Below are 9,097 nucleotides of genomic sequence, written 5' to 3' on the forward strand. Positions count from 1 at the left end.
TTTCCGTGAAGCTCTTGTAAGCCTCACAAGGGAAAATATTAATCTCTCCCTCTTATGTGCTCCTATAATATGCACCTTAGATGCATACTATAATAATGTGCTCCTGAGATGCAAAGGCCTTTGTGAGATATGACTTTGTAAAGAGGAACTACTTATATGTTTGGCCCATGTTGGGCTCTACAAATTGATGATTGTTTTCTGAGAGGGTCCACCTAATACAGCAAGAAGGAGATTCTTTTGTTTGGATTTTTTTAAACGATGAGTTGAGAATTACCGTTCATATTTTGGAAAAAGAATTGCATGAGCTTATATATGTAATAAGCATATTTATATATTTAAAACTATAAAAATATAAAATATGTACTTTTTTTAAACATTCAATTACTTTTACCAAAAAATTGGGGAAGTCTTTAATACATGTAACAAATACAATATTTCTTCTGAAGTTTAGATTTGCTTTTGACAATTTACTTATCATCATTTGTTTATCCACCTTAGTGTTCCACACAATTCTGCTTTAGAATAGTCTCTTCTTTGTCTAGAGATTTTCTAATGCAAATTGTAAGAATACTTCATCTCCACCTGCTCTTGGCTATAGCTCAAGTGCACGGTATTGATTCATTTGCTTGACAAAACAAAGCTGATAGTTATAGGATATGTAGTGGGAATAAAGGGATCAGCAAAGCAGTCCCTGCTGTTAAGGAGAATGTATTAAGGTATGTTGGGAGAAAAAGATAGAAAATCAAGGAATACAATGGAAGTTTTAAATGTCTAGAGAATCTATTTGCTAAGAGAAGTATGAGAGTCCAGCAGCAGGGAATGGAAATGAAAAATCTTCCTGAACCTGCCATTACTGGGAGTATGGAGGGTCTGGAAATTCTTGCAAGAATAGGGGATGCTTGAAATTCAGGTGGTGAAAACCAAGTTGATGAAGTTGAGTTGGGGATAACCAATACAATTGTATTCCTGTAGCCACTGTTATTGAACAGAGGTGCGTAATGTTGGAGCTCCCAGTACATTTTCTACCAAATACTTAACTTCTATGTTTCCCAGATTCTTGGTCTCTTTACTTTATCTGTTTGCTGTGTGAATATTGTGACCATTATCTACCTCTGACATTTGTTGAGAAGATTTTAGTGGTTTCTGATCTTTGACAGGATGAGAATGATTTCCAAAGAATCCACCCTGAAAACAGAACCCCAATGTGTGAAAATTGTTGACACTGCTTTCTATGTTACACACTTAAAGGTCTCTTTAGGCTGTAACAGTTTACAGATTTAATAAGTACTCCATGACTACTGCATGGCACCTCACAGCCGCTTCTTTTTATGTGTGTCCTTAGAACAGCACTGACTCGTATACAGATACTTCTTTTAAGGAAGGACTACATCATATCTTCTTAAACTTCACTAGTGCATTGCCAAATATATATTAAAGTCTCAATAATACTCTTTGAATGCATAAATTTTTTATTTTACCAATGCCAATTTAATGATGTTTACTTTATGACAAATATTAATTGGTTTCCATACACCAGGATACTCGATAATATTGAGATGTCATGTTTAAGTTAGGGGATGTTTCTTCACCATTATTAACACAAGCAAGGGTTCTTCCCTTTGCTTTAAGGGATCTAGCATGAACTTTACATCTTTTGTCCCACGCAATAATTTGTTAATGCTCGATCTCCTTTGAATTGTGGAAATTAAAAAAAAAAAAAAGGAGTGATGGGGAAGAATGGAAATAATCTAAATAACATTGGAAAATGATGCTTTGTCTAGCTATTACAAGGCTCAGACACAAAGAATCATGCAAAAACTCTGTGCTCTGGTTGGTAATATTTTTCTCACAGGGGTATGGTCTAGTATACTGACACTATTTTATGTGTGGACTGAGGTTCAATGAATAAGTTAATATTTTGTAGAAATATTGAGCCAGGTTTCTTTTTTTAATATTTATTGTTTATTTTGAGAGAGAAAACATGTGAGATCATGACCTGGGAAGGGAGAGAAAGAGGGGGGGAGAAAGATCCCAAGCAGGCCCCATGCTGTCAGCACAGAACCCTTTGCAGGGCTCGATCCCACGAACCGTGAGATCATGACCTGAGTCAACATCAAGAGTGTGACGCTTAACAGACTGAGCCACCCAGGCACCCTGAGAGCCAGGTTTCTTATTGTCAGAAAAAGAAGTTAAAATAAGTAAAGGGAAAGACCAGAATGAACCTCACTGATACCCTAGGAACGGCATGCACACCTAGCACCCAGAGAGTAATGTTTAAACACCACGCTCCAGTAAAAGGATCTGGGGCACTTTTGAAAAATGGTATATCCAGGATTGGGACAAGAAAAATACAAATGAGCCTGGAGCATTGTGTTGTGTCGGAAAGTAAGGAAGTGTTCAACAAATGAATAAGTTAAAACAGTAAAGGCATGTCAGGAGAACACAGGTGCCTGACAGAGCTTCCCATGGCCAAAGCCAAAACAGTTTGAGCAACAAGAGAAATAGGCAATAGTATTATAACTCAAAAATAAAATAAATATCCTCAAATCCATGACAATATAAATAAATAATTGAATGAATGAATAAATAAGGGTAGAAAGGACAAACTTTCCTTAAAGTAGAATTCCAAGTAGTAAATATGGAAGGAATGAGAGAAATAGAAAATCACCATTAGAGTGCCCATACTCATAGTTGCCACAGGCAGAATCTGCAGATGGATGCTGAAATAAATCAGTAGGCAAGACGTCAAGGGGGAAAAGGATATTTTCATTACCTCAAAGTATCTCCCTAAGATATTATTAATTGTCATAGTGGTTTTAACATATGTCCAAAAGCTCTTTAATAATCCTCCCGGCAGGTGAAACTTAATTCCCTTCACCTTGAACATGAGTCGGACTATTGATTCACTTCTATCAAATAGAAGAGTGTAGAAAGTTGGCAGCCATGACCTCATGGAGTGATCAAGGTTAACACTGTCAGTAATAAGTCGTGTTCATATTGTGCAGTGACACCATGAGATGGCCACATCACTTCTGTGGCATCTTTTCCCCATGTTCTGTAATATCAGTTTGATTGTGAGGAAAAGCCGACAAACTCAAATTGAGGGACATTCTACCAAACACCTGACCAGTAATCTTCAAAAGTGTCAAGGTCATGAAAGTCGAGGAAAAATGGAGAGACTGATACAGGTTGGATTAGGGAGACATGGTGACTGAGTGCAGTGTACGAGATGGGTCCCAGAAGAAAGTAAGATATGAGAGGGGAAAAAAGGTAAAATCATAATCAAGTCCGTCGATAAGTTAATAGTATTTTGCCAACATCAGTTTCTTATTTTTGGTAGAAGATCATGCTCGTGTAAGACATTAACATTGGATGAACTCCCTGTACTGTCTTTGCAATTCCTGTAAATCTAAAATTATTTCAAAATTAAAAAGAAAATAGTGGGAGTGTTTTAAATCCAGTTCCTAGCATAGATTAGGCATTCAATAGCTCTTTAAATGAATTAATTAATGTACTTTATAATAAAAAATTACATTGCCATAGAATTATCTTCTTTGATGTATATGTCATTCCAGAACTCCATCTAGCCAAATTACTTCCTCTAAGTATACGTGGGGTTTTTATGATTCCATCCTTGCACTGTTTCCATCTTCCAAAAATGAACTTTTTTGTCCCCTACCTGATACATTTTTTATCCTTCAAAATGTAGTCCAAATATTACCTTTCTGAGGTGCCTGACTGGCTCAGTCAGTTAAGTGTCCGTCTCTTGATTTCGCTTCAGGTCATTATCTCACAGTTCGTGGGTTCGAGCCCTGCATCAGGCCCCACACTGACAACACAGAGCCTGCTTATGATTCTTTCTACCTCTCTCTCTGCCCCTCCCCTGCCCTCTCTCTCTCCCTCTCTCTCTCTCTTTCTCTCAAACTAAATAAATAAACTCAAAAAAATCACAAATAGTGCCTTTATGTGATGCTTTCCAAGTATCTGTAAGTCTTTCTAAATATATTTTTGCACTCATCATATTATACCTGATACTTTATGTAGCTTTCTCATCATCTAAAAATATGAGCTTCCTAAAAGGAAGAACCATATTTTCATATGTACATGTGTATTTTTTAATTTTAATTTTAGTTTAATGACCACACAGTGTTATATTAGTTTCAGGTGTATGATATAGTGATTCAATAATTCCATACATTACTCAGTCCTCTTCGTGGTAAGTGCACTCTTAATTCTCTTCATCTGTTTCACCCATCCCCCCACCTACCTCCTTCTGGTAACCATCAGTTTGTTCTCTATAGTTTCTCTCTACCTTTGTTCATTTGTTTTGCTTCTTAAATTCCACATTTGAGTGAAATCATATGGTATTTGTCTTTCTCATATTTTACTTAACATTATACTCTCTAGCTCCATTGATATTGTTGCAAATGGCAAGATTTCATTCTTTTATTATTGAGTAATATGAGTAATATTCCAGGGTGTGTGTGTGTCTGTGTGTCTGTGTGTTACTATTCTTTATCCGTTTGTCTATCAATGGACATTCGGGCTGCTTTTATAATTTGGCTGTTGTAAATAATGCTACAATAAACACAGGGGTGCATATGTCTTGTTGAATTAGTGTTTTCATATTCTTTGGGTAAATAGCCAGTAGTGGAATTATTGGATCATATGGTAATTCTATTTTTAACTTTTTCAGGGACCTCCATACTGTTTTTAACAGTGACTGCACCACTTTGTATTCCCACCAACAGTACACAAGCGTTCCTTTTTCTTCACATCCTTGTCAACACTTGTTTTTTGTGATTTTGATTTTGGCCATTCTGGCAGATGTGAGGTGATAACTGTGGTTATTTGCATTTCCCTGATGATCAATGATGTTGAGCATTTTTCATATGTCTGTTGGCCATATGGATGTCCTCTTTGGAAACATATCTGTTCATGTCTTCTGCCCATTTAAAAAAAATTTTTAATGTTTATTTACTTTTGAGAGGTAGGGAGGAAGGGGCAGAGAGAGAGGGAGGCACAGAATATAAAGCAGCCTCCAGGCTCTGAGCTGTCAGCACAGAGCCTGAGACACAGGGCTTGAATTCACAAAGAGTGCAAGATCATTACCTGAGCCAAAGTCAGATGCTTAACCAACTGAGCCACCCAAGGACCCCTTCTGCCCATTTTTAATTGGATTATTTATGGCATTTTTTTGGTGTTGAGTTGAATAAGTTCTTTATATATTTTGGATACTAGCCTTTTATCAGATATGTTATTTGCAAATATCTTCTTCCATTCAGTCATGTCTTTATGTTTTTTAATTCTCAGTTTAGTGCCCAAAGATAGTAGAGGTTCAATAAAGTTTCCATGGATGAATAAATGAGAGAATAAATAACTAATTGTTCTAAGTATCTGATTTTATTATTGTATTCAATAATGGGATATTGGAATAAAAGATTCATGTCTTCTTTTTCTTAACTTACCAGACGCCATAATTAAGCCATACTTTAATTTTATAAATGTAAGTGAATGTCTTACAAATCCAGTGTAAAGGATCTGCACAACTATGGTTCCCAGTTGTCGTTCAACTAGAGTGGAATGAAGGATGATGTAGTGGAATATCTATCTACTATGATCTTTTCATTTATTCTGGCTGTTTTGTGAACAATTTTATATTATCTTTCAAGGTAGCTTACATAGATCTTCTGCTAAAGAGAGAACACCCAATTTTTAAAATATTTGCCATTATGGAGGTATCTTCCTTATCTAGTAAAAACAGTTTTAGAAAAAATTTTGTTATATTCCGTAGTAACAATAAATATGTTTACATTTGGAGCATATTCCCTCCTTACAGCACAGATAAGATTTGGACTGACTTTAAGCTTAGACAAATGTTCTTCCAAATATTTCCTGTCAAAAGAAAGATGGTGAAATGCTTGATCAGTTGCAGTGTGTGAAATCAATTGCTTACTATTGTATATATGATTTATTAGATTACTCTTCATAAATTAGAAATATTGAAAATTTTATTTTCTTTAAAAGATTTGACTGATTTTTAGCTTAAAAAATCAAGCCTTTATATAGAAGAGAAATACTCTTCTTCTGGGACTATTTATTCAAAATATAATTTTATGAAATTCATATTAATTTATGCCACAAAGTTTAAAGTATCAAATATTGTATCATACCTTTCTCATTTACATTGGTTCATAATATGAAATTTACTCTTATTTGGTGTTCTGTTCGTTCCATTTTTATTAAAAATTAAATAATTGGTAAAAATTAATTTGTTTACAAATGTATATATTTTATCTTAACAGCTCTTAAACCCATCTACCTATCTAAGTATGTTACATCTTGGAGAATACCTCAAGTAAAAGTAATTCATTCATATCCTCATTAATTTTATGAGACACAGTTATTCTTTCCCAACCTTATAAAACTGAAGCTGACACGTAAATATTAAATGCATGGGATGATGGTAGATTATTAGAAATTGGTTCTCTCATAAACTCTGAGCCTAGCTAATCAATATCTCTCTACTAGTCTGAGCACTAATTTTATAAAATTAATAAATATTTCTTGCATTAAAAAATAAGACTATAGACAGATCATTGCATTTCTATTATGTATCTAATGGAATAAATGTGCCATTTACCTTTGTCTTAATTTAGGAAAATTTAAGCTCAATTTAAAGAAAAAAAAAGGACAATTTTTTTTTTTATGAGCTCACATCTAGCAATTTTCCAGGTGAAAATTCAGTGAAACTAAATATAATCACCATCAATACCTGTGTATCAGACGCTTTTTTACATCGTACTACATTTGTATACTAACAGCCCTGCATGGGCGTCATTCTCTGCCTCGACTGATAAAGAGACTAAGTCTCTGGGAGCAGTGGCCAATCTGAGATTAAGTGACAGAAGGTTTCAGCGGCAGAGAGCTGTAACTGTAATGTGTCAAACATCTGGCTCAAAGTAAGAAAAGCAAATATTTATAGATATTCCAATTTCTGATACTATGTAGGCAAAAATATTTGATTGATGGAAATATTTTTTCACTTCTCATCTAAATGTTCCACCAGTGCATACAGAGAGCCTACAAAGTTTTTAATATCATGACACTTTTGAATTCTAATTTGGAGTGGAAAATGGAAAATTCACATCTAAAATATCTACCCCCCATCTTCACTTTCATGGTAAGTTTAATAAATCAGCAACTGCTTACAAAACTAACTGTTTTACCAGAAGGGGTGTGGGATCATATCTATCAGAATCAGAGTAGATCTCAGTTTTCCTCAAATTTCTGCTTCCCCAAGAAGCAGAAAAAATTAGCAGAGATTTAAGAGCTGTTTGTTTTTCTTTTCTTTTTTTCTTTTGTTTTTTTTTTTTACTTTTGTTTTTCTAATGTTTTATTTATTTTTGAGAGACAGAGAGAGACAGAGTATGGGCGGGGGAGGGGCAGAGAGAGAAGGAGATAGAGAGTCAGAAGCAGGCTCCAGGCTCTGAGCTGTCAGCATGCAGCCTGATGCGGGGCTTGAACTCACGAACCTGAGATCATGACTGAGCTGAACTCAGATGCTTAACTGACTGAGCCACCCAGGCACCCCAAGAGCTGTTTGTAACAGAGCCAGAGTGGAATGGGGGATTTGATGACATCGTTGATAGCTCGTTCTCATTTCTTAATCAATACTTGCGATTAGTTTATGCCAACCTTTGGAATAACAGGAGAACTGACTTAAAGAAAACTTGTTTTATTTAATGAAAGCTAAATGAAGACTTGATAGAAAATAAGCTGTGCCATTTATGTAAATAATCCTGTCATATCTGTTAAACATCCAAAGCATAGAGCTAATTGAATTGAAAAGAAATTGTTAACATGCCTGCTAATAATAATAAAAGCACCTATAAGGGGTGCCTGGGTGACTCAGTCAGTTAAGCCGTCAGGTCATGATCTCACAGTTCATGGGATCAAGCCCTGTGTCCGGCTGTGTGCCGACAGCACTGAGCCTGCTTGGGATTCTCTCTCTCCCTCTCTCTCTGCCCCTCCCCCACCAAAATAAATAAACATTAAAAAAGAAAGCAGGTTTAAGTGTAGTCTTAAGTATTCCAATATACTAAAGAAATAAACTTCTAGGATGAGTATTTAGAAATCATAATACAGCTTTGTATCATTAAAATGATCATAATGTCATAGGATTAATAACTGCACAGAATAACAAAATTCTCTGGACAGCAAATCTATCACAAATTTGGACAATAACCAAATAACCTGGAAAAACTGCTTTGCCAAATAAATTTAATCTTTTAAGTTGCTATGGTAATTACTATACTTGTTGGAGGTATTTAAGAGATGCTAAATTCCTTGTGCATAATGAACCTTTATGAAGAGTATTCTAAGCAATCTAGTTTAAAAAAAACCTAATTTGCCTTTGATTTGCATAACTGATGTTTGAGTTCAGCGTAGAAATAAACTCAGTTAATTCTAAGGACATGAAAAGATTGAGTAAAAGATTTTAAAGTTCAAGACAAAAGGAAGAGATTGCATTTTACAATATTTACACCTTCTACTTTTCTGTTAACTGTAGAGTGCTTTTAGAATGTTAAATACTCAATCTGAACTACTCTCCATATAGTGAAGGAAGTAAGAGTTAGCATGCCGCACAATCCTACTGAGCTTTAACCTTCTGGGCTCAATTTAACATTGAGAGTGAAACTCTCAGTTATTTACCATTGCTACATCTCACATGAATGTAGCAGTGCTATTAACACTGATTCCATCTTTGGCCCTCCATCTTGTTCTCCACACTGGTGCACAGAGGGCCCCACTTTAGATAACAACCTTGTGACCTCACCATCACGCTCCTCACTCCATAAGAGCTGGGGATTAAGGTCTGGACTTGGGGGAGACTAGGGGTGGGGAATACCTACATACACAGGGCCCTGGATCTTCCGCTCACCCATTGCCCCTGTAGGTAAGTTACCCTGAATAAAACTCTGTGTAAAAGGTATGAGGTAGTTTGCTTTGATTTTCTATATTAAAGTACCTTCTCAGGGTGGAGGATACATTTTTGACCCTCCTGCACCTTCTAACAATGAGCAAAGGACTAAAT

General features: G+C 35.5%; 1 protein-coding gene across 4 annotated transcripts in view; it reads left to right on the forward strand.

Moving 5' to 3' along the window:
* The window catches only part of TRPC4 (transient receptor potential cation channel subfamily C member 4), a 206,737-nt gene that overhangs the window by 39,035 nt on the left and 158,605 nt on the right, over nt 1-9,097 (forward strand). The window contains exons 1-2 of one of the 4 annotated variants that reach the window (XM_058686822.1): nt 6,846-6,962; nt 7,070-7,183. The exons of the other annotated variants lie outside the window; for them this stretch is intronic. The gene's annotated coding sequence lies outside the window, so the exon portion shown is untranslated. Of the gene's footprint in view, nt 1-6,845; nt 6,963-7,069; nt 7,184-9,097 lie in introns of those variants that run through there. 4 annotated transcript variants of the gene reach the window in all.

This window comes from Neofelis nebulosa, chromosome 1, assembly GCF_028018385.1.
Source record: "Neofelis nebulosa isolate mNeoNeb1 chromosome 1, mNeoNeb1.pri, whole genome shotgun sequence".
Classification (NCBI taxonomy): domain Eukaryota; kingdom Metazoa; phylum Chordata; class Mammalia; order Carnivora; family Felidae; genus Neofelis; species Neofelis nebulosa.